The sequence below is a fragment of the Epargyreus clarus genome, unplaced genomic scaffold (genome assembly GCF_041222505.1).
Source record: "Epargyreus clarus isolate Ecla_fem2 unplaced genomic scaffold, WU_Ecla_fem_2.2 ptg000008l, whole genome shotgun sequence".
Classification (NCBI taxonomy): Eukaryota; Metazoa; Arthropoda; class Insecta; order Lepidoptera; family Hesperiidae; genus Epargyreus; species Epargyreus clarus.
The window spans coordinates 7068554-7094663 of NW_027332216.1; the positions used below are offsets into that span (position 1 = coordinate 7068554).

A 26110-nucleotide genomic window follows, 5' to 3' on the forward strand; every position below is an offset into this window, starting at 1 on the left:
ATTTATTGTGCCACATGCTACGTTATCGGTGTTTATCAATAAAATGTAACCATAACTCTGTATTTACACTTAAATTGTTGCTAAGTCTTAATTCATGAATGTTAATGTTGGTATTAATGCATGCCCTTTGTGCCTATAATTGAGGTGACACTTAGTTTGTAACTTATTTAGTCAAGCCTGTGTATTGGAGGAGATGGTGTACACTTTGTTGGTGCAACTAATAAAAAATAAATAAATAACCGGTATTGTAAATTACAGGTACAACTCTAAAAATAAGCTAAGAGGTTTATTTTCCGACGTACCTAGCCAAGTTATTGGATATTATTGGACGTTATTGAACGTTAATTGAATGAAGATCTGACTTTAGATTTATTTTCAATAATAAACGAGACAAATTGAAGTTTTGCAGTTCTTGTGTCAATAATATTCTGAGTTTGTTTGCGTTAAAGTTTAATTGCGCTTTTGGTACATTTGCTGAATTGTGTTTTTTAAGTTATGAAAGTTTTTCATACTGTTTCATTTCACTAACAAGATAAGTTCACTAATAAGATAACTTGATAATCTAATGACGATCGATCTTGCGTGAACGTTACACAAAATAACAACACGTCAATACACACAATGTCCAATCTGACCAATGTTTTATTATTATTGTCCCGAGTACAGTAGGTTCCAATAAAAATAACGTAATTCACCGTCCCCATAGAATGGTCTTATAGGTTTAGTTTAGAAAGTTGGCATCTTGTCCATAGCGGTTATTTCGAGCTCCCTACGTAGGCTACCGGGTGGCGGTTGCACAAAAAGAAGGCTCTATTTAACAGGAAACGATACGGAAAAAAGTTCCTTCTGAGCGCCGGAGTCAAGAACCGTATTTCTGTGGCCGGACTGAAAAACAAATCTACTACGATTTACGTACCGTAAACTCGTTACGCGTAGCGAACGAGGCGAGTTAGGGAACAGCGTGTATTGTTCCGATTTTAGTCTCACGTACATACAAATAGAGTTGAAAATGTTGTTCGAGCGCACTAGCTACGAGAGAGAGGCGTCGGGCGAGCTTATACGCTGAGTATGGAGAGGCTCGCAGGTTCATTTCGTAAGAAGTGTCGTTATCACAGTCGCTGTTCGCCGGCCGGGCAGCGTGCACGTAGGGGAAGGCTGCGTTCCCATTCCGCGCAATCCCACTTCGCCAGAAGTTTGCGAATGTGCTTCAGAGCCGGGTCATTTCCGATTCGTGACTGACGACTTTGTTGAAAGTGAAACTGTACAGTTGGATCGTGATAAGTAAATTGTGTAAGGACCTCACTTTGTTGTTAGTGGAAGTGGGATTTATTTGAAAGTGAAAATAAACTTACTTTGACTCGTTTCGATATCAGCGCAGTTTTGAACTAAAACTGTGTCTCGACTATTGAAGCGTGGCGGTTTCCGAATACGGTGAGTGCCTTTTTATCCATTGGTTCTTAACCGGCGAAAAATAACTTAATAGAAAATAAGAAAAAAATGCTGAAACGTTTTTTGTGTTGAAGTGGCTCCCTAAGATAATCAAATTTCAGTTGCATGCATAAAATGATTCTGAATAATCTGATAAATGCAAATTGCTTTTTTAAGCGTCTAATATATTTCGGTTTATAATAGGGGAGAACCTAACTCGAGTATTCATGAGGATGAAAGGAAAGAGGAAAATACCATTAGGTCAGAGTCGTTGCACTCTGCTTCGGTGTTATAATAATTTACCGCGATCGTACAAAATTCGCAAACCTCTTACCGCTTTACTTTGATCTTGCACTTTATTTGTCTGCAGTTTTAAGCAATAAAATGTTTTTATTCTTAATGCAAGTGGAGAAACGTATCGCTCTCACTAAGTAATTCCGGTGGAAATAAAAAGTTAATTTTACGATGTTATTGCCAATTAAGACGACGCTGGAGGCTTTAGAAGATTTATTAAAATTGTAATTTCAATCCTTTATATTCTTAAACGCGGAAGTAATTAAAGGATTAAATGGAAAACACCAAGAAATAAGTCTAAATAACCACAGGTTTTTCTCAAATGTCTCAGATGTAATTAAATATCTTAGTTTCATTCATTCATTCAATTTTCGCTTAATTAGTTTTTGTCCAAAAGATTTTTATCTACCCACCAAAATAATAATTCCTATGTGTTTATTTCGTTTCGATAGGTAATTTAACTATTTGGACATTGAACAAGTAAAAATCAATACAATGGGAAGCTAGTCGTATAGAAATACAGACAATGTACGATGGACCCATCTCCGAAAAGCTTTTTCTTTCAGACAACCTTTGAGTACGAGAATTTGGCTTGGGAATTAAAGGGAGATAAACTGGGTAACTACCTTTTTTGTACTTCATGCACCTAACCTACTCATACAGTAATCTTTTCGATTTGATTGTCATCATCATCATAAGAATTAGGTCATAGTCCATCATGCTGGTCAATACAGAATAGACATCAGATACCTTTGAAAAGTTTTTTATAGATTTCTCACGCAACTAAGTACCCTACCGATGATTTCTTCACTTTAAAAAGTCTTATACGTATAACTTTGAAAAATCAGTCCGCACCTGGGATTTGGACCTCGGAGTCTTGGTCTCAGAAGTCAAAGTTTTGACCCCTTGCCTATGACTGCTTCGATTTTATGGGAGTCGTAATACATGCGGTTAATAGGCGGCAGAACTCTAAATACTGTCTCATATTTCGTAACAGCTGTGTTTTTCAAATAAGGTTAGCTAATGGCTTGAAAAACCACTCGATGGAAATTGATTATTTTTGGTTTAGGTGTGGGGGCTAATAATATTTGGAAGGGTAAGACGACATAGGCTTCATGGAAAAAATCTTTTTTTTTTGTATATATTTGTCGTGGGCAATTTGAATAAATGGAGAAATCATATGGTTTTATTTATTTTTCTTAGGCCTTAGAAATGTCGTTATCGACCTGTCTAAAGAAGGTTACAACAGTAACCTTTAACATTTTTCTCTATTCGTTGTTACATTTACTTGAAATGTTTAAAATGTATAAACATGAAAGTTACAATTCAATATTGATAATTTTACGGCCAAGGATAAAATAAACAATAAATGAAATTAAAATTTCTTTAAAGTGCGTATAAACGTAAACTTTAACAACTTACTCGTATATTTAAGACTTTAATCGTTTACAACTTAAATAGCCACCGTTACAATTATTAAATTAGAAAGGGTATCCATTTGGGATTAATATCTATTATAATTAACCCATTTCCCGAACAAGATCGCCGGTTCAGCGCAACTATCCGCAATTCAATTGGGAGATAACTGGACAGAGAAAGCGGAAGATATCAAATTAAATAAATGATCTCAGATACCTTCCTATGGAAAGTTTATTTTTATAATAAAGGCGTAGTAGACGATCATGCAGTGCTGATGGTAATTGGCTATTGCAGCCCATGGATATCTGTAATTAAGCCCAGATAAAATTTGATTTCTACCTGAGGTATGCTACAGATGCGCCGCTACCCCTGAGGTCTAAGCTGGAATGCCTCAGGAAAGAATGTCTCCTTTAACACAAGCGCATGGCATTCCAAATTAGTGTTTAAGTTTAAATTGATTTTGCGTCTATGCTTAGCTTTGATTGTTTAATATCAGATGTTCTTATAAAGTAGTATGGTTGTGTGACATTAATAAATAAGTTTCAAGCCTGCGGTAAGCTGCAAAGAGCTTGCCATTACACTATTAAATCTATCCCATTTCGAGAGTAAGATCGCTGGCTTGGTGCAACTATCCCGCAATTCGATTGGGGACTAACTAGCCGGACGGACCTCCGGTACTTCGACACTAAACAAGTTAGCCTCAGTTCCTCGGTTAGGCGTAGGTACAAAGCAAACTATTAAACTGTTTATCTCTAATACGTATTACAAATTTGTAATGGAGCTGTCTCGAAATTCAGGTTTCAAAAGTTTTGATGGCTTTGGGTTTAATTTCGTTCTTATGGATGTAGTATTATTGTTACTCGTTTTGCGAAATCTAAAAAGTATTTTAGTTAAAATTGATGAAGATTCTGAAAACCTTTGAATTTAAAACTATATTCAATATCAAAAACATAACCCTAAGTAGGTTACAAAATTATTAATAAAACCACACACTGCTTCTTAAGGTGTTAATGGAGAAAAAGTGGTGAAAGGAACTCCAAGACATATATTACATACTTCCCGTAAAAATATCATTTACAATTTACTAATGTTAGGCGTAATATTTTTTTAAAAATCCTATAATTTCCTTTATGCTCGAAAAAAAATATTGACTTCAATTCATTGTATAGTGTCCTGTTCATATTTAAATACGGACAAATAGTTTAATTTCAAAATACTCATCCAACTTCAGTAAGACCGTATCCCGCGACGCTATCCGCAATCTGATTTGGGACGAACTGACTGATACCTACCCGTAAAGTTGGCTTGCTGCTACGACTTTATAACTCCTGCTAAAATATTAAATGTTTGTATTAGAAACATATTTCAAAGTGCATAAAAATTCCATATCTACCTACTTAAAATAAATTAAACATTGGCTCTCATTCTTTGTATAATGTTCCGTTTTTTATTTAAATACGGACAGAATAGTTTAATTTCAAAACATTCACTCAACTTCAGTAAGACCGGATCCCGCGACGCTATCCGCAATCCGATTTGGGACGAACTGGTCGCTTCTTACCTGTAAAGTTGGCTAGCTGCTACGACTTTATAACTCCTGTTAAAATATTAAATATTTGCCTTTGAAGATATTTTTCACACGGTCATCATCATCATCATCATCATCATCATCAACTCATTACTGTCCCACTGCTGGACACGGGTCTCCTCTCATAATGAGAAGGATTAGGCCATAGTCCACCGCGCTGGCCAAGTGCGTATTGGTAGACTTCACATACCTTTGAGATTTTTTTTTTTTTAATTTTTTTTTTCAAACGGTAGAAAATGTATATTATAGTTGAACAAAATTAAGTTAATAAAACATTGGCTTTAATTCATTGTATAAGTCCCGTTTTTTAGTTTAATACGGACAGAATAGTTTAATTTGAAAATACTCACCCAACTTCAATAAGAGCGGTTCCCGCGACGCTATCCGCAATCCGATTTGGGACGAACTGGCCGCTACCTACCCGTAAAGTTGGCTTGCTGCTACAACTTTATAACTCCTACTAAAATATTAAATGTTTGCATTTGAAAATATTTCTGAAATTGTATAAAATGTCTATGGTACTTTAAATAAACAAAATGAATAAAACATTGGCTTTAATTCATTGTATACTCTCCCGTTTTTTATTTAAATACGGACAGAATAGTTTAATTTGAAAATACTCACCCAAACTTCAATAAGAGCGGTTCCCGCGACGCTATCCGCAATCCGATTTGGGACGAACTGGCCGCTACCTATCCGAAAAGTTGGCTAGCTGCTACGACTTTATAACTCCTGTTAAAATAGCTGTTGTATATATTGTATCAACTACCTAGTTTCTTAACTTTTTGTGTTATTACAAGCTTTTATTTAACTTGTCTCATTGGTACGTTCCTATATATGGAATAACATCGTGCAATTAAATTTTACTCTAGTTAACCTGAACATATTGAGCTGAAATTTTGCATAATTTGGACGTTTAATTTGGACAATTCATATTAGTGACGTTACTTTAAATCTAATATGGCGGACACCTTAATATGAAGGACCGATTATTTATTATGCAACCCCATGGTATGTGTATCAAATTAAAATCTTTTGGGAAGGTTATGAAAAACAAATTTTACTTACTATTTTTTTTATTTGTTTCATATAAATTTTGATTTCTGTTATGGGTTTGGGTGTTCGCATATTTGTTTTTATGTGCCCATAGCACCCTCTACACAAGGCTGTTTCTCCCGCTGACTGTACATAACGTAATTTAAACTCACTTTAATATTACGTAAGTCCACATAGTTAAAATGTATGCATAGGATAATAGATTGCATATATCAAGCCGAAATATCTCAAGCTCATTGTAGCAGTGAATTAATCAACGTCGGCGCGGCTGACTGAGCTAACAAAGTTTTATATGCACATCACTCATGCAGTCGCGCTGCACTGCCAGATATTACGTAAATTCTAAGCATCTTAGATCACTGATTTTAGTTTTGGATCATTTATTTTAGAGTAAAAGTAGACTGTTATCTTGTTAAGTCCGAATAAGAAGTAAAATAAAATACAAAAACAGAAATAGCTACAAATAATTAGTCAATTAGCACCTATTTTTGGTACGTTCTAATTGTATGTACCAAACTTTCATTCGTTTCAGGTTTTAGAATGTTTGAAGCTATTTACGGAGGAAGACGCACTTTAATATTAATTACTTACAAAAAGTATTTGTATTTTGTTATTTAACGAAAGAAAACAAGGATTATTAAGAGCGGTATAAAACGTGACTTTTTTACATATTACACATAAATACAGTATTATTGGTAAATTATTTCGAATACAAAATTCAGTATATCAGGCATACTGAGATTTATATCTAGCTTCATGGCTTGAACATTAGTCGCATAAGACAAAAATCACTTAAAATGATGGATGCTATAACATAGTCTCATGAATCTCAATTAATTTTAACTTATATATGTCACACGCGTCACGGTGTATTAATCAACATTTTATAATGCATCGCTCATGCGCTCTACTTGATATTACGTCACTCCTAAGCATTAGTATCTACGGTAGAGACTAGCTATTTCCATTTGGACGAACAGGTGCATGCTCTACGTCTATTGCGTTTATTTGTAACAGACATTTCGATTCTAGGTCGTGAAGCAAGAGGCTACGTGTTGTATCTAGCAGAGTTTTAAATTATGACTTTTGTTTTGAAGATGATATAACCTTTGTGGTCTACTCCCGAGGCATCACCGCCATACCATTTTCTGCCTAATAATAGCAGTGTTAAGCGCTGTGACGCAGCGGTCACCATACGGATCTGATATGCTCAGTTTTCTTCGTCACGCAGACATCACAATGGTGAATTATCTGTTGTCAGTCTATGTATTTTTGTGTGTGTCTGTTATATCCAACACCAGAATCGAAGTGGAAGTGTGAGTGCAGAAGTCGTAATTTTTATTTTTACTACACTTATCAAACGACACTCAATCTCATATCAGTCTTGAAACATCACATAATGTATTATAGCTTCTAACCTTAATACCTTATAACTTCTTAACGCATTCCTTTTCTCCTATACTAAGGCAGGTGAATTCTCCATTTCATCTCAGTTCAGTTTGTCACGGATACACAACGGCTTCCATGTCGCGCCAAAGCCTTGCTTTACGTATAAACATTTAGTGGCGCGTCGTAGGGAAATGTGCTCTGGAACTTTCCTGAAATACGTTGGAAAGTAAATCCTTGGACGTTTTTGTAGCGCGAGGAAGACACGTAAAGAGGTTTGTTAAAGCTACTTTATCAAAGTTGTTTTGGTAGTGTAACATATAGTACTTGTTACAACGTATTTGTGGTTATACCGCTGAAACAAATTCGCTAAAAGTACGTGCTGCGATTATATTTGTCAGCAAATTAAACACATAAAAAGAAGTCGTATGTTTGATATAACCCTCGTAAATTCTTGTTTTTATAATCTTGCTTACACCGTCATATGTCTACACAAGGATTCTTTAATAAGAATATCATGGCGGATTGCAAAAAAATATACTTTAGGCAAAATGTTAATATTTTCACGTAATTCTTTTGTTCATTAATTCTTGGATTCGTTAGATGCCAAAAACATTTCAGACAGTTAAAACGTGGTTATGACCTACAAAAGAAATATCATTTGATGGTATTTATTACTTTTAAGTACATAGTCCAAAATGACAATTCTTTTTTTCATTTGGACACTAATTAATTACCTTTATTTCTAACATCTACCCCCTTATACCCACGTTTAGTTATATAAATATACAAGACAAAAATAAATATTTTAGAAGTTTTATTCGATATGCCTTTATGGCACATAGGTATCTAAGTCAAACATTTTGTTGAGAGTAAATTACAAGCTGTTTCTAATCATATGATCACCTAAATTCCGAAGTATCATTCTATATTAGAGTTTGATCAAACTGTTTGAAATTCGCTACCCGATGGGTTATTTAATTTTTTGACAAAATCTTAACGCACGTAGTAGTTTCTAATTAAACAGCCACCTATACCCTTTAAAATGATTTTAAATTACCCATTTATACAAGAGTGTGCGAAAGCTATTTAAAACTACGAAATGGATCGGAGTCCCCAACCATAACGGTCCCCTTGTTAGAACCGTCTTATATTTAGTGGAGGGGCACTTGTAAAATCGAGTGAAATTACTATGTTAATTTATCATTAACATAATGAAACAAGGGTCCTCGTTTCTTAATGCTTATGATGCCGCAAGCACGGTTGACAGGGAATTTAAAATTATTGACGTTTACATAAATAAGTAAAGTTGTTTATGTCGATAATTTGAATTAGCTGCCTTTTCTCAGATAAAATTATTATAGTAAAATTATTCATGCACGATATGGAATGACGGTATGAACGGCTTCTCGGAAGTATTTAATTGTTTCTCATAAATCTCTTAGGGAAAGAGGAATCTATGTGCTTGTGACCGATATTTCCATGAAATGCAGTAACCAATCAATATTACATAGTTAAACTACCAGTCTTTTGAAATTTCACATTGAAAAACATCTTGTGTATATTTCTATATACCTTCTTAAAAATCTAATAGTGTCATAATATCTAGTTATGCTGCATCGTATTATGAAAGAAAATCTGCAACGAATCTTAAAAATAACTCGTCTTGTCCCCAAAACCAGATATTCATGTTTACTATCCTCTAAATTATGCAAATGCATGTATGTCTTGTTGTTGTCGGAATAAGAAACCGGTTTATTTATGACTGGCATTTATTAGCGTTCTGTATAAAAATTGTGAAAACGGTATTTTTATAATCCGATGTATTTCTTTCATCCGCACCGACAGATTGTTTGACCGCAATTGGTACTGTAGAAAGTCAGTTGTAGCCAGTATCGGTCAACGATATTTCAAATCCGTCATAAAGTTCAACTGCTGTTTCATCCTCGTGAAATTCGTCATAACGGTCCGAAAACAGAACTGTAGTTATTTTTTTTGAGACGATTTCAGTCATGGAAAAAGTAGTTTAGGGTGTAGAAATATAAAAAATTAAAACGAAAGAGTGTAGTATGAGAGAAGAGTATGAAGAATAAATCAGAATTTTTCTGCGTCTTTCAGTTTATCTACTGAACGCATAAATAAGCACTTAAAATTACAATACATGTCTACTGTGGTAACAAAAAAAGTCCTAAATATTAGAAAAATGAAATTCGTAGTACGGAACCCGGATCAAGTTTGACTCTGACTTGTCCAATTTTTTAGAGGCTTAGATGACCCGGTTTGATTAAATCGAGAGCAGATCGTCTCATATCATTCTCGTTCTAATTGAGGTTCGCCTTGTATGAAGTTTTTTGTTCATTCGATTTATACATGTTACATCGAGTAATAAGGTAGTAATTGTAACTAGAGATGTGCTGAGTAAGATCGACTCGAATGATACTCGAATACTGACGGTACTAGTACTGACTCGAGTCATAGGTACCTTATATAGGCAAACGAGTGAACACAGCAGGAATTGTGAAATTTAAAACTTGTTTAATTTTGTGTTGTAAGTGACCTTTTTTGTCTTACTATTTCTACTATTATGGACTGTGTGTTACTTAGTACTCGAATACTTCATACTAACTCGAGTACATTGTGAATACTCTGGACTCACGTCCTAACTCGAATTTTTTTTTATGAGTACTAAAGTAGGTACTCGAATACAAAAAATAGCCGACTCGGCACATCATTAATTGTAAGGTATTTTGTTCGTATCATTGATGATGTCGAGATAAAGAAATCTCGTCGGAGTTTCGGATGGAGTCCAGATTGACTTTGTATTGTTAAGCTTTTTAAGTAACTTTTAATGTTGGTACGTACTTTTTACGTATCGCCTTTTTGCTACGTTTGAATATGTTTGTACAATTCTAGAATTAACTGCATTTATTTATTGTATATACCTACATAAGATATGTAATGCTAAGCTTCTATATTCGCCGAGTGCAGACGAACAGACGTGATTAAGAGTATGTAGATAACCTACTCGCTATTCGTCATGACGCTCGCCCGTCCTCCTTCATGTCGTTTTTTCAACGAGAATCAAAGAAAAACGCGCTTGTAATCGAGCATAGCGTTTACATACTCGTCATTGTTCAGTAATTACACGACGGATTGTTGGAGAGTATCAACGACGAATACGATGTTGTGCCATATTCAAAACTTTTATCATATACAAATATTCATTACATTCATACTGGATCTGGTATGGGAACTCTACTGATACCTAAGATCCGAGAAGAATATCCCGATAGGATAATGAACATTACATACCCTTCAAAACAAGATAATACAGTGCACACAAGGATATGGTAGTTTTCATTTTAAATTCAAATTTTGCACGAATACTTCTACCACTTTCGATGTACCTATCTAATATTCTTAATTTCACATAATATACCTAGCATTTAAAAGGTGATATATTCTTCGTGGTTTGAGCGCGGCGACACCATCAAACTTACAGACCTTGTCAAACTTATTTCTTATACTTATTACTATCTGGTTTCACAGATATAATAAGACCGAGATTTTATCTCTATAAGGTCTGTAGATGTCCATGAACGGAGGTGACCGCTAACTACTCATAAAGAAGCGGATAAAAAGGCCATGATTATTTTTTGCTTTCATCTTTAGGGTTCCGTAACCAAAGTTTAAAAACCTTATTAGTAATAATCCTCCGCTGACTCGCCGTCTGTTACAGCGCTCTATCTCTTAATAGATAGACAATTGATTTTTTTATAACAAACAAGAAAATACAAACAACAAACACTAAAAACAAAAATATAAGGAAAATACGGTGGTACGGTACCCTGCATCTGCGAGTTCGACTCGCACATGGCTAATTAATTTATTTCCAGATCACATGTCGCCGAACAGAATCTAAATCTATCTTCATTTATAACTGAGGTGTGTGTGACAAACACGTACAAACAACGTGTATGTAGAATATAACATTTGTCCATTTGCGTGACATATGTATGAGGACAGATAATGCCGGGAAAAGTTTATCCGACGAGTTTAATCCACATATTTTTGTTTTAATACAAATTATGAGTAGCATAACGAAGACATGGTGCCAGGCGGAAATTATTGAAATTTATAGCTAATACGCTAGTATTAGCTACGCTAAGTGTACACAGGCTACTGTGTACACTTTATTGCAGAAAACAGGGTTGATCACCACCATTACTAGATCTAGTACCGATTTATGATATAACTTATCATTGCTACCCACTAATCATAGACTAGCTTTCTAGGCAAAGCTGGTTCTGCAAGTTCCTATCAACTTCCTATTTATGTGGCTTGTGCAATATCCTGTGTTTTAGGATATGTACTAGAAAGTTAGTGTTGATATAATTGATCTGTAGGACTGTAGGTACATTACTGTATATACGTAATAGTGGTATAGTCTGCGTAAAACTAGTCCGCTCTGAATATAGAAATGAATCGCGTCGCCGTTGCAAATTGTATAACTACACCTGCTCGCAACAACTTCAGAGCGGACTAGTTTGGCGCGGACTATACAAACATAATTACCTTTACTGAATTTTAACTCATCATACTTTAAAAATGTAGGTTAAAATAATAGGATTTCTACAGATATTATACATATATAATATTTAATGTTGATCAAAACTAGTCAAAATAACTATTGTGAGAAAAAGTTATTGTGACTTGCGAGTAATCAAAAATAATATTCATTGTATTATGAACGTTACTTAAACCTAAGTTTATGATGTTAGGGTTATAGTGGTTGTATTTAAGCTTTTTACATTTACTAGGACACTATGTATTGATTCGCTACAGACCTTATTTATATCGATTCACTGCTAACTTCCATTATTGGGCGAATTCTAAAAGATTTTTCACCTCACTGCTTCAATGTAGTTTAGTATATTTAGTCAATACTCAGCTCTTATGTCATTGCTGTTAATTAATCACAATTACGTGCTACTGAATTTAATAAGGACATTATTAATTGAACATAAATAATTTCATCTGTAATTTAATTACAAACAGTGTTTTTAATTATCGATAGCACCCCCAAGTACGCGTAAGTGCAGACTGTAAAATAATGACGTGATATTTCATTTTGACTTGTTATTGGACACCGTAACCGAAACACTATTGCATCCGTTATTTGTGTAACCGTTTTTGTTAACAGTTAACAGTTTTTTATTTGTTTGTGTTTTATTATTTTTACCTTTGTGAACCGCGACTTCCTCTTTAAGTGGTTCACTGACACAATTTTTGTGCGGGTCGTAATGAGACTTTGCGAATGAGTCATTATTTTCAACCCGGTCCCACTGCTGGGATCTTTTGACCCCTTGAGGATGTACGAAAACTGTTGAGTTTTAGGTTTGTAGGTTTCCTTGCGAGGTTTTTGTGATTTTTAAACCTAAAAACTTCAAGTACGACTATTACTTCGAAAAAGTGAGTAGTACTGAAGTAGTGAAGTGCAATATTATTGTGTTATTTTAAATGGTTGAACTGTGACGCGTGGAGGCTTTCAGGTCATTTTTGTCCCTTATTTTCTTCCCCCAAATATACGGTGGCTTTGCCAGCGAAGGAGATGAGATTAATAGCAGGGGTGGAACGTCTTAAACAAGCCTTTACTCACACCGTTGCGTCAAATTACTTGCGTTATGTAAGAATACGAAGAATATCACACTGTGACTGAATGGATTATTTTGGAGGTTTGACTTTCTTATATTTTGATTAATAAAACTCTAACACTCACTGTCAGATAAGCACAGTACAGTTTGAATCGGTGGGTTTAAAAACGAAACGTTGATATTTGAAAAGTTATTAGGAGACGAATGAACACTAATTAAAGGTTTTTTTAATCTTAATTGCAAAACATTATTAATTTCTTTATATAAATTTATTTAATAACTTTCTTTATGTGACCACCGGGAATGAACATAAATAACTTCGACAGTCAAAGGGTTATGTTCCTGTTATTTATTATAAAAAATCAGTTGCGATCTCTGTCGGCCTATCACATTGTCTCCGATGAGTATTGTATCAGATCAATATCGATGGCAATTAATTTTAATGAAGTCTACGTCTAGTGCTTAACCCCGTTCGATTGATGCTGCAACAAAGAGTTCATTAGAACGACTGACGGCTGCAGTCGGCACATATAAAGCGTATTTTAAAATGCCTTGTTTTTTATCTAGAAGCATCTGTGTATTGTCTATGTGCGGTTGCCAATAGATTGTAAGCGTAAGTGAACAAAATGTCTTGCTGGACATTAGTGTATTTTGGTATGAAGCTCGCTAAAAGTGGTTTAGACGTTTTTGTGATACATCTAATGGCTAATCAAAGTAAAGATGGTCTTACAGACAAAAATACTTTTTAAATGAAATCGATATTGTCGTTTAGAAAATGTATTCAGTTATATACTTATTTTGTAAGATTTTTTAATCTCATCGGCCAGTACTTGAGCTAAAAGACAAGCAATAAAGATCAGTATAAGAAGATCGATGAAAAAAAAAATCAAATCTAGTTGGTCATAGGAACAGAAAAAATATTTTCTCAGCAACAGCAACTAACACTTTTGTAATTGATATCCATAAATTGGTAAAGATATTTCGCCGCCTTGAAATCGAATGAAGCCACAAACGGCTTATTAGTAAGTTCTTTTTTTTGAATTCTTGACAAATAAAAACATTTATAGAGAAAATTTACGAATAAATAACTAATACTGCGTAATTTACATAATAATTAAATAATTATTTCAAATATTTTAGGGACATTATACCACGGAGACGTGGCAAAACTTTTTAACGCAACTATTTCAATTCTCAAAACTGGGTACATTTTCTTGTTAGGAGTGAGTAATCTTTACTAATCTATGTTCATATCACATACTATACTTGTCAGGTCATTTAATATTTTCTTTGCAAAAAAGTTAGTATCTGACTTGATTTCTAGGTAAGTCAGGGCTTTTTAACTTATGCTCGGTATTTAGATCAAGTTCGATGCCTACGCTGTAACCGAGGGTGCGAGACAAAGGAACTGTTTGTAGGCACGGCTTGCTAGGGTGAAGAAAGTGGAACAAGCACAGTATTCTTCTGTACAGCTGTGTGGTGTGATAGCCAGTGGCTTACCTATATTTTCCGCATGGTTTATTGCATTTAAGACTTATCTAGTCTACTCTGCTTAGAAAACGACGTTTACAATATGTACCTACTGCATTTTTCTAACAGTATTAATTGATTTATTTTCCATAAAGTCATTATGTACGGAAGTAGTGATAGCGTAGTGGATGAAACTTGTAGTCTTATCCGGGGGCTGAGGTTCGAATCCCAGACGCACTTGTGAGTTTTTAAAGTTGAAAATATCGTTTGGCGAAAGAAAACATCGTGAGAAGTATAGCGTCTAAAATTTCTTAAAAAAAAAATAAGGTGTCTGCCAGTTCCTCATTTGGCCAGTGCGGTGGTCAGACTATGGCCTAATTTTTTTCATTCTGAGAGGAGGCCAATGTCCAAGGTTGGAACACTAATGGGTTGAGAACGACGACGACTTATGGAATTTTAGGTAATTCTTATTTAAATGCGTCTATTCATATAGCCGTCAAGATTTACTAAAACTATATAATATTAGGAACTAAAATTATATAATATTAACTCGTATCAGTAAAAAGTAAAGTTTTAATACTTACGACACCGATTTTAGTTATATTAATATACAATAGTAGAACGAGAGCCAACTTTCACTACGCCTGAATTAGTATCTTCAAAATCGTCTATCGTAAGACGACACGACTAGTGTTGCCATATTTAAATAACAAAACCGGACATGTTAAACCTTGACTAAATTTTTGTTAAAGAGAAGAAATATTGAAGCTGAAATATAAGTTTAATATTAAAATTAAGATGTTTCTCCAGTATTATCTTCAAATCTAATAGGTTTCTATCTTTACCCAATAATGATGTTGAAACGTGGAAAAAATATATATAGTGGAAATATTTTCTAAACGGAAAATTGTAACGAAGCACAATGCTCATACTTAGAATAAATTTGAGCGGCGTTGTAAATAATAGTTATTGTTGTCGAGTATGTAGTTATTTTGAAGGTGGTAGAACCCTTTGTGGTTCGACTCCGGCGGCACCACCGCCACACCTATTTCTACCTCATAACAGTAGTGTTAAGCGCTGCTGTGTTCCGTTTTGAAGGGTGTGGTAAGTGAGACATACTTTTCCGAGGCGTTCCAGCTTAGTCCTCAGGGGTAGCGGCGCATCCGTGGTCAACCTCAGATAGGAATATCTAATCTTGGGCTGATAACAGATGTCCATGGGCGGCAGTAGTCACTTACCATCAGGTGGACTGCATGCTTGTCTGCTACTCCTATGTTATAAAAAAATGTATTTCCAGTTCCAAACCATTCCATAAACCATGGACACCTAATTATGAAGCAGTGATAGCCTAGTGGTTAAGAAACGCGGCTTCTCGATCGTGGGGTCCGAGGTTCAAATCCCAGGCACGCACCTCTGATTTTCAAATTTATGTGCGTATTAGAAATTAATTATCACTTGCTTAAACGGTGAAGGAAAACATCGTGAGGAAACCTGCATACCTGAGAGATTTATAAAAAAAAAAAAAAATCTTAAAGGTATGTGAAGTCTACCAATACGCACTTGGCCAGCACGGTGGACTATGGCCTAATCCTTCTCATTCTGAGAGGAGACCCGTGCCCAGCAGTGGGACAGTAAGGGGTTGATGATGATTTCCAGTTCAATCCCTAAACTAAATTTGATAGTGTGACTGCAAATATTTATTTTTAATGACCCATTGTTTCGGTTAATATATCTAACCCTAAAACTGCTGTTAATAAATTGAAGCAAATATTTACATGATTACTTAATTTCACCCCATGCCTCAAAGTATTCTAAGTAGCGGTCGCATTCAATATTCTATTCGGAAATATACAAGAATAGTATTAGGTGAAGTTAATAGTTCAGTTAATTAAGAAAGTCCTATCAAAAGTAAAAACGATGGTGCCATTAGTCGAGAATCGCTTTATATTAATTTATCATCTACAATTCGGAATTCTGTCATAATTATACGTTTATATGAATAGTCTTCACGTCTTGGGTAGTTTTATTATAAATGAATTTCTGTATCATAACGTAGGTTGATTTCGTAATCCATCTTGTTAGCTGTGTTGCTTAATTATTGTTCACGTTCATCTAGTTTTAGAAATGTCATTCATTAATGTATAATTATCTTATTTCTTGATGTTGTTAGAAATGGAGGTTTAAGTACTGATCGTTTATTTTAAGCTCCTCCTGTACTTGTTTATTGTTACGGATGTTGTTTCACACTAATTGCATTTCCGACAATCAACGTGAAATGAGTTTTGACAGAATTCTTTATGATTCGAGTGCAGTAACTTGTTTACTGTTCCATGAGTAATATGTTCTTCATAATTCAATTCCATTTAATTTATTTACATCTGTATTGTAAAAACAATGAACACTAAGGATTTCAACTCATGCAAGAAAGAAGCATTAAATTGGGTGGATTTATAAAGTTCGGATATTGTCTATGCATTTTTTATTATAATTAGACGGGCAGTAGTGAAACAACGCAAAAAGGGTGCCTTTAAAAACTTATTGCAAACTTCAGGAAAAAAATCTCTGATACGTTTATTTTGTCACAAAGATTTTCTACATCATGAATATAAGTGTTAATGAATATTATTAAAACTTTTTAAAGTCGAGGCTTGGATTCAAAACAGGCCAATCAGTGAAGCGGCTAAATATCAAACGACAAAGCTGTTATCGCTTAACGAGTAAAAGTATTCGATCGGTTATTCAATGGGCGATCTTCAAGAGATAACTGTTTATAAATCTTTTAAGCGGAAAGCGCTCTGGGCGAGAGTGAAAGTTGTCGCCGACGCCAATACTTATGGAACGTAGAAAATTTAATGTGATAAGATTTAGCGTAATATACATAATAGTAATACTTTCTCTGTAGTGGCTTCCGGCGTAATTTGAGTCAATAGTACCCATTGTGTTGTAAGACTAAGTTATGATATGAGGTAGTGAGAGTTAGTGGTAGTTTTGGTTTCTTATGCTGCATTTGGAAGTTAAAAATTTCAGGTATCCTTCCAATTTTTGTAATTATGTGCGTTTTAAAATTTTATCATCATTAGCATCAACGTTGAAGGAAAACATCTTACTAATAATAAAACTATATCGTTTGATTTCTCTAGATAGATCTTAAAGTACTGGTGACTACAACACAGGTCTAACCTAGCGTAGGCACTAGTTGCAACACTTTATTTACTTGTACTTAGTTTTAATTAAGTTTTTGTATTACAAAGTTTTGTAAGTGAAATTTGTTATGAATAAAGTTATTCTATTCTATTCTATTCTATTCTAACGGTGTGCGAAGTCTACCGATCTATGTTTAGTCACCGAAATGAAGTATACCTAATATACCCGCACCCTATTCATTTCTTGACACGACTATTCAGCAACGAAATAGTACCTAATGGGTGATTTTTTCTATGTTATGTGAGAATAATCGTCACTTCTTGAGAACCTTATTTTTTTGAAAGCGGTCAAAAACCTTCCGTGTCACCACCATCCGTCACGATCGTGCCAATCGGATTACGTTATGACTTATAACAAACGCAATGCTGAGGTTTAGAGTGTTTTTACACGATCCGATCCGTCATCGGTTACTGGAGTATTGAACTGATACGCCACATATTACTAAAGCCAATATATTGGCTAAAGCACTTCAGCATATATGAAATTCTTACTCGTTCATAGAATTTATAAATATACGTTTGAACATCATTTTCTGGGCTGGGAAAATATCAATATGGTATCCAATACTTTTGCGGGTAATAGGAACAGAACATTTTATAAATTAAAATCGGCTGATATCTGATTGCGACGTTTATTTAAGGTCGTATCTTTAAATAGGTTCGATTAATGTAAACGTACTCTTAGCAACCCATAGTTTTGCAGTCACGTAGAACCTCAATGCACTTTCATTTTTACGCCATCGCTATCGGATTTAAACAAGCCAACTTACTTGTACAAAACATTAATGATAGTGTCCAAATTGATATAATAATAATTTTGATAGTGAGAAATACATAATTGAATGTACAAAAGAGTGTCAAAAAATGATGAGAACGAAAATGGAAGTCAAAATTTAAATGTAAAATTTAATTTAGAATTACACTTTGCAATTGTTGGCAAAACGATAATGACGGCAAAATTTGTGGTTATCTCCCCTAAAGATGAAACAGCATGCATAACCCACATTCAGCAGAGGAGAAAGACGACCATAACATGCCAATCGTTACTCAATTCGATGTCAACATCCAAAAATTTAATCCAACACGCATCGCCGGATTCGTTTCGGTAGACCTCGATAGCCTCTATTGTGCTGTGAAACGTAATAACCCACGGAACCCACGGAAGCGACTAACTTGCGCATGGTTTAAAGCCACTCATAACCCCTTCGCAATAAAACCTCAAACGTCTATACGAGTTAATTAAAAGCGTTTTATTGAGAAACGTTTCATGCTTCGCCCGACAAAGTTACGGAAGTAACTGGCGCTTCCATTCGATGCGATCTAGATTTTGCTTAAACTGGTTAATACTGCATATTTTTAAAGATATTTCAAGCAAAACGTACCTAGTTTAAATGAAATATGTAACAAATAAATATTCATACTAAATGTTATAAGCATTAAATAAAATAAAATAGTATTTAGTTAATTAAAAGCGTTTTATTGAGAAACGTCTCATGCTTCGCTCGACAAAGTTACGAAAGTGGCGCGTGCATTTGATGCGATGTAGGCATTTTGCTTAACTGGTTAATACTGAACTTTTTATATATTATTTGATGAAGAATGTTATAAATGTGAGGATTATTTGAAAAATATAAACAAAGTTTCATGAGCTCGCACGATAAACGCATGTGTCCATAAGAAGACCATTATTAATCTTATTCTGACATCTTTGTACAAAGTTTTGGTGGTAAAGAAAAATGCCGTTGGGATATCTATGGATCAGACACTTATGTATTTAATAAACATAAAGGTGTATTTTCGGTTTTTCGGTATTTAATAAGCCCAAAGGTAACTTTTAATATTTTTTACTAGGAAGTAGGTTGTTCATATGAGGTTCATATGATTTTTTTAAATAAAAATTACCCCTACGAGCAGCTAAGGAGGGTAGGGACACGTACTAGGAGTATAGGGATAAGGATAGGGATGAGGATAGGGATAAGGAGGATAGGGATGTCCACAATTTGAAATTTATCAAATTCCAATCACGCACTAGACGAGTGGTTTTTCGAGATGTAATGACAAGTTCTGTGAGGCTGGGATGGACCGTTACTGGACGTGTTGGAATTTCGGTTACCGTTATAATGTTCCGACACATTCGACCGCTGTTTATGGACCTCGTGACCTTCGCAATCAAATGCTAATTTCTTTTATTATTATTGCTTATTGATAAATGTCGGTTTGGAGAAATGTTTTGTTGAACACAGTTCCGTTCGACACATTTTGAAGTATTTTAAATACTGGGATTGAAATGATGATGAAAAATGAATTAATTATGTTTGAGACTACTATACAATACACATTAAATTAAAAATGTAGATACATGTCTGAGAAGATAACAGAATTAATGGTGATAATAAGTGCTAGATAATCTTCGTGATTAACAATGAAAAAATTTAAGTCATACACCACTTTTATCTATAAACAATGAGCTGGCTTCTCGTAGAGTCTATCTAATATTTTTCTTTATTATGAATAACACACACCAAATTAACTTATATACCTTGTAAAAAGCAATTCCAATTCGCCAGTCAATCTACCATATTGAAATTTATTAGGTTTCTCAACTCAATAACTTGGTATTGAATACGAATGTTTGATATGAAGATGTTTTATTTGAAAAAAGTTATTTCTCGTAACGTATACCTACATCAATAATTGTAATTGAACGAATACGTGTAACAAATAATAAAGTGGCTTTGTGGAATTCGGTTTGCGGAACACGAATGGTATCTTATTCCCTAACGATGTTCGATTGATCTTCGCAATTCGGTGTTGCCGCGCCGCGCGCCGCCATTTGCATACCGTAGTATTGGTACAGTCGTGACGAGTTTCGATACTTTGGATAGTGGGTATAGTCCGTGTAAAACTGATAGTCCGCTTTGAATATAGAAATGAATCGCGTCGCCATAGCAAATTATATGACTACACTTTCTCGCAACAACTTCAGAGCGGATTAGCAGTTTGGCGCGGACTATACGTTCGTACGTCAGTTTGACAAGTTGCTTTTTTCAGTGCGAAAATATATTTGTAGTTTGAAAAACATTCGAGCTAATTGGAGTTTAAAATAAATACATTATTGTAGATGTTTTCATTAAATAAAATTTCGTAGTAAAATTAAAATTTTAATTTTTTAAATTACTTTCAGGAAATAAGTTGCTCTACTAGTTATTTTGTTTGAATATTTGGCATTAAAAAGGATTAAGATGTACTGAAAGACCTTTAGATCTTTTGCTAGACCGAAGATTAATTTACCTATTCTTCTTCTAGGTCTGAGAGTAAATGTACTCGTCTTTGTATAAGTAAGTGTCTACAAAACAGATAATTAATTTGACATTATGTCATAAAGTCTATTTCTGGTTGTGGGTTAGAATACTCTATATATAACTCAGGAAAGTTAACAAACAATAATGAATAGTTCTGAAATACTTTGAATGATTTTTGAAGTCGACAGTCCCTATGAGGTCTGTCCTTTTTACACGTCAGTGCCTATTAATTTCCATCTCACTAGATAGTATCTGAATTACACGTAATATTCGAATGTCAGAAGCGGTTAACTGTAATGGAAAATGTTGGTTATAGCCGGCAACGTTATCATGCAAATTAAAATCATTATTAATTCTATATTTTCTTTTAGGATCAAAATATTCCACCACTCCTTTTAAATTAAAATTCAAATTATATTTATTCCGAACTGGCGGATTGAGATTTTTTGAATATTATTTAGTTAGTATTAATACCTTTTAAAGGCATTATGGTATGAGGAACAGCGGTTCGGTTGGTTGCATTTTTTCGTAAGAGTGTAAAGAGATTAGTCGAGATAAACGTAAAGAGACAAATTATTATGGGTAGTACCATAAGTTTTTACTTGGGAAATTCTTATGGCCATATCCCGCTATCACACTGGACATAACTTAATATTATGTTATTGTGAAGATAAATCCAACTAGCCCAATTAAGTATCTAGTTGAGCAGTTCCAGTATCCACCTAACTAATTCTAGGCTGTATCAAATTTCATGCCTCTAAGACATCAGGCTGTTAACATACATTATAAACTATTGAATAGTACTAGTAGCCACTTACCCAGTTCTGGGCAGGTATCTTTTGTCTCTAAGTCATAAGGAAGCTAATATAAATACTCACAGTGTAAAATTATACCTTTATACAAGCGGCAGACAAGAAAGCCAGTTAATACAAACGTTTTAAAAGGGGATATTTCGGAGGTACGAGTACCCTCGCAAACAATACTGGGGTACAGTCATTAATGAGGATAAAGTTCGGGAATAATGCATCGAGTTCAATTAGAATATATCTGCGGACGTTTTATATGTATTTATTGCTTGTAATCAAAAGACTAAGCTTTGTCTTTTTGATGGAAATCTATAAAAGGTAAATGCGCAATTTATGAACTAAAATTAGGATTTATAATGAGTGAAGAGAGGAGATGACATGACTTTATTGGAAACAAAAGTGTAGTTGTTGTAAATAAGAATATATATGATGATGAGCGGTAAGTTGCGGAGAGGAGCGGCAAAGGGGAGACGGTAACATATTTCATTAGTTATTTTTTGACACGTTATGTCTCGAAACAAACATCGCGTCGCAAAACTATTTTGCTAGATTTGGATTTCCTCTCGGAAAGATGGCTGTAACAAAAACAGGTGACCTTCATACACCGCACAATTAGTAATGACAAATGATGACGAATACCCAAACTAATTGCAACGTGCCATACGCCGGTGTTAAGTCCTTGACTCTGTCACGTGACAGTCAGAAGAATTTGTTAATGATGTAGATTTTGTCATTTTTGACTGGCACAAAATAATTATCTCGTTCAATCGTATGAACCAAATGCTGTATGCCAAATGCTAATGCTAAATGATGAGCCTATTTTTGCAACCGGTTTTGAAGTTATACTCTCCTATAAATATATTCAAACGGTGGTACTTTTTAGGAACTTTAAAAGTAGCTACTAATAGTAATTAATAATTCTAATGATTTAAAAAAAAACATGTATAAGAGTGTTGTTATCGTCAAGATTTTTAGATATCATATTAATGTTTGTAATTCATACAAAACTTTTTAAAATGTTCAACTAAGTACCCATATTTTTATTTTGTTCGTAATTGAAAAGGTATATGAAATATGAGGAGACGATTATCTATTGGCAGATTGTTCATATTTGAACCAGTTTGGCGAATGTAATACCAAACTGTAGCCAAGTATACGTCGGGCGTAGGTATCTAGAATAGTTTCAAGTTAGTTGCCAACCCAATCGGAAAGATTTAAGGGAAGTCTCAGAATTTTTGGCCGCTGCGGCTAGATGTACCAATGTACGATTACAATCTTGTAGTGTACGCAATACTGAATTTCAAGTGGTTTAAAGTATTTCAATTTGATATTTTGCGAGAGTTTTCTTATGCTTGTTTTATAGACATTTCTATTGTGGTTACCATGAAATAAAAATAAGCATATAGCCGATTTGTTAGACACTCTGCCTCTTAACCCTATACTTGGCATTGTGCACTTAAATGCACATTAGAATCAGATTTTTTTTTCGGATAATGCGACATCGAATCTTACTAATAATAACTGAAAGCGAATTAGCAAACGTTTCTTTATGTCAGAAAATGAAATCAATATCTGTCTCGTTCACACATTGTAAATAGTAAACAAAATAGCAAGCCGTCATTCAGCGCCTGCGCAACGCTCTCTAAGAATCTTATTTTATCTGAATGAAATTAAGTTATATGTACGAAATTTATATAATCTTACTTTCTGCAAGCTTTATGCAATGTTTTGGTGATATTTTTTTGAGATATAATGTTTTGAATATATAGTAATTCATGACTTTTGTTATGTGTGCATTAAAATGCACACTGCCAACGACATACAATATTACTGTTTGTCAATATTGTGTCTTTAAATGCACACTGCCAACTTTGCTACTATATACTAAGGTTCTGCACACAAGGCAGGGGGTTGGGTGAACAAAGTTCAGAGAGAGTTTTTTTTTTATAATTCATGACTGAAATTAATATTTCCCCGTTTCCACTATATTTCCAGTCCTTAGCTTGCAATATTTTTTTCAGATGACTGGAGGCCGAAAAATTCTAGTTTTGGTGTCTAAATTGCGTAATTAAATCGGATGTAGAATCCAGCAAATCCCTAGAAAGATGAATTCCAGATGTCTAGGTCTCAAAAAGACGTCCCTGAACTCAAGTCCTGTCCAGTCAATAGCGTCTTCTGTCAAAAGTGTAAACATCTCCAATAATGATGATTCCAGAACATCTGCAATATCAATCCCAGATAAGACCAAATTCCCACTTGAGGTCGGCTATAGATGCGCCACTAGCCCTGAAGACTAAGCTGGAATGCCTCAGAAAAGTGTATCTTCTTACCACATCCTTCAAACAAGTGGAATAAAGTCCAATCATATGCTCAAATTTAATACAACATTCTAACGGAAACATGGATGCAGGTCTAAACAGACAAGTCGCTTTATAGCGTACAAATGCGATAGGTCATTGTTAGTATTGTCCTCACAGATCCTGGACATCTTCGTTTGTAATTCCTGGTTGCTGTTTCGTCATGGGAACAGCGGTAAACAAAAATTATTGCCACTCAAAAAGTTTCGAGTCGCTTTATATGGGAACTGTGTTTTTTTGGGAGGAGGTCTTCTAATCTCTCAACTCAACTAAAATATCTCAAAACTTGTTGACATGTCATAACTTCCGAGACTTTTATCTTTAGTATTTTCAAAATGTATGATATTTTTTATATTTTTTAATTATTTCTTAGTTTAGTGAGTACTTGGCGGTGTGCATTTAAAGACACATATTTTTTTTCTCGTGAACCTGGCAGTGTGCACTTAAAGACACATACTATATTCTGAAAACTCAAATTCAGAGATTTTTTATTTTATTTTTCCTTATATCCTTATAACCCAATTAACGCAGGGAAGTAGCAAAAGTATAATTTTTTTAGGATAAAAATCTCTGCCAAGTATAGGGTTAATCAATGGGACCGAGGTTCCAATGCCATCGCATCTCTGACTTTTCAAAGTAATATGCGTATTAGATATCAATTCTCACTAATTTAAACGTTAACTGCATACTGAAAGGTCTTAAAAAACCTTTTTGTTCATCAAAATGAAGGCTTAGACGACTGCAAGGAAAATACCATTAATCTAAGACCCGGCTGCATTATCTCTACAATCTGTTTTTAATCAATTGCCTATCAAAATATATACTAAAATGCACATGAACGTAGAAATCATACCGCCCCAACTCGCACAATATAGAACTTTAAAATGAAATTGGGCACGGTAGTAATTTTGAGAAGCTTTGCCAATGCAAAGAGAGGGAATGTTGAACCTATTCAGAGTAAATCAGACCTACTCGTAATCTCCAAGCTTTTTCACCCAATAGCATGAACTTTATGATAAATGAAGCGGCGGATTATAGCTTTTATTCCTCTCGTACTGAGAAGAAATTAGTACTTAGCAGTGGGGTAACATTAAGTATGATTATTTTTATGTCAGGAGCACTTCAAAATGGTTCAACAAGAGCTCTTCTCCAAGGCAGATGCCCAATTGCCCAGTCTGCCTTATCACTAAATTTAAGTATAAAAAATCGTTTAATATTTTAGAGTACTTTTCTGTGATTTTCTAGCTATTTGGCTTGTAAGTTTGTGAGTTATTGAAGCTACGTTTTTTGTATTGTTCATTGTCGTCGCGTGCGGTTACAAAACGGCTAATAAATATAATATCCGATTGTTAAATCTAATCTTCACATGGTTGGATGAGGTCATTGGCGAATATAATTTGAAAATAATATGATAGTTATAAGCCTTTGGTCGGCCTTGGCGTTCACTTGTAAAGTGGACCGCCTGCAACCTCACGAATTCTTACTAAGCGTGTTTGTAAATAAATTGCAATTGCCTGAGATTATTTTTAGGAATTAAGTTTTACAATCCTCGAATCCTTTTATTTTTGCAAAAAGTAGGTTTCATTCATGACAAGGTTCTACGTACTATCTATGTCATGTGGCAAATACTTTTAAGATTTAACTGGAAACACAGCCAAAAAACAATAAAGATAGATAGATAAAATAAAGATAAATATATAAAAAAAACAATCTGGACATGTGCATAAAATGCAGTTTATGTGCGTATTTTACTACTTACACTTAGTGCGTTAATTATTTACATAAAATTTATAATGCACTATCTGTACAATTAATTTGTCTATTGTACAGAATTTTGTAAGCAACATACATACTTAGTTTAGTTTTTGGATACAATGCCATTACCTTTTTAGAACCTTTTCCTTGAAGAACGACACGTAATAAGACGCAACCAGTGCTTAACTAAGATTGATGTTATTATCAAAACAAAAAGTGTTCTTGAACTCTGTCCACCGCAATATCGTGTCTGCTACGGCATTACGTTCGAACGAAGGTTAAAACATTAAATTATAATTTTATAAGAGAACGTAATGAAGAGGACTCGGAAACTTTTGAACATTGATCCTCTTTCAGCGGTCCAAGAGCTTTTCATTAATTATTAATTTTTT

The 26110-nt window shown here is 34.3% G+C and overlaps 1 protein-coding gene across 2 annotated transcripts in view; it reads left to right on the forward strand.

The window, feature by feature from the left end:
• Positions 1 to 1101: 1101 nt before the first annotated feature.
• IRSp53 (Insulin receptor substrate 53 kDa) overlaps positions 1102 to 26110 on the forward strand; it is a 298284-nt gene continuing 273275 nt past the window's right edge. For both annotated transcript variants that reach the window (XM_073075851.1, XM_073075850.1), the window contains exon 1: positions 1102 to 1431. The gene's annotated coding sequence lies outside the window, so the exon portion shown is untranslated. The remainder of the gene's footprint in view (positions 1432 to 26110) is intronic.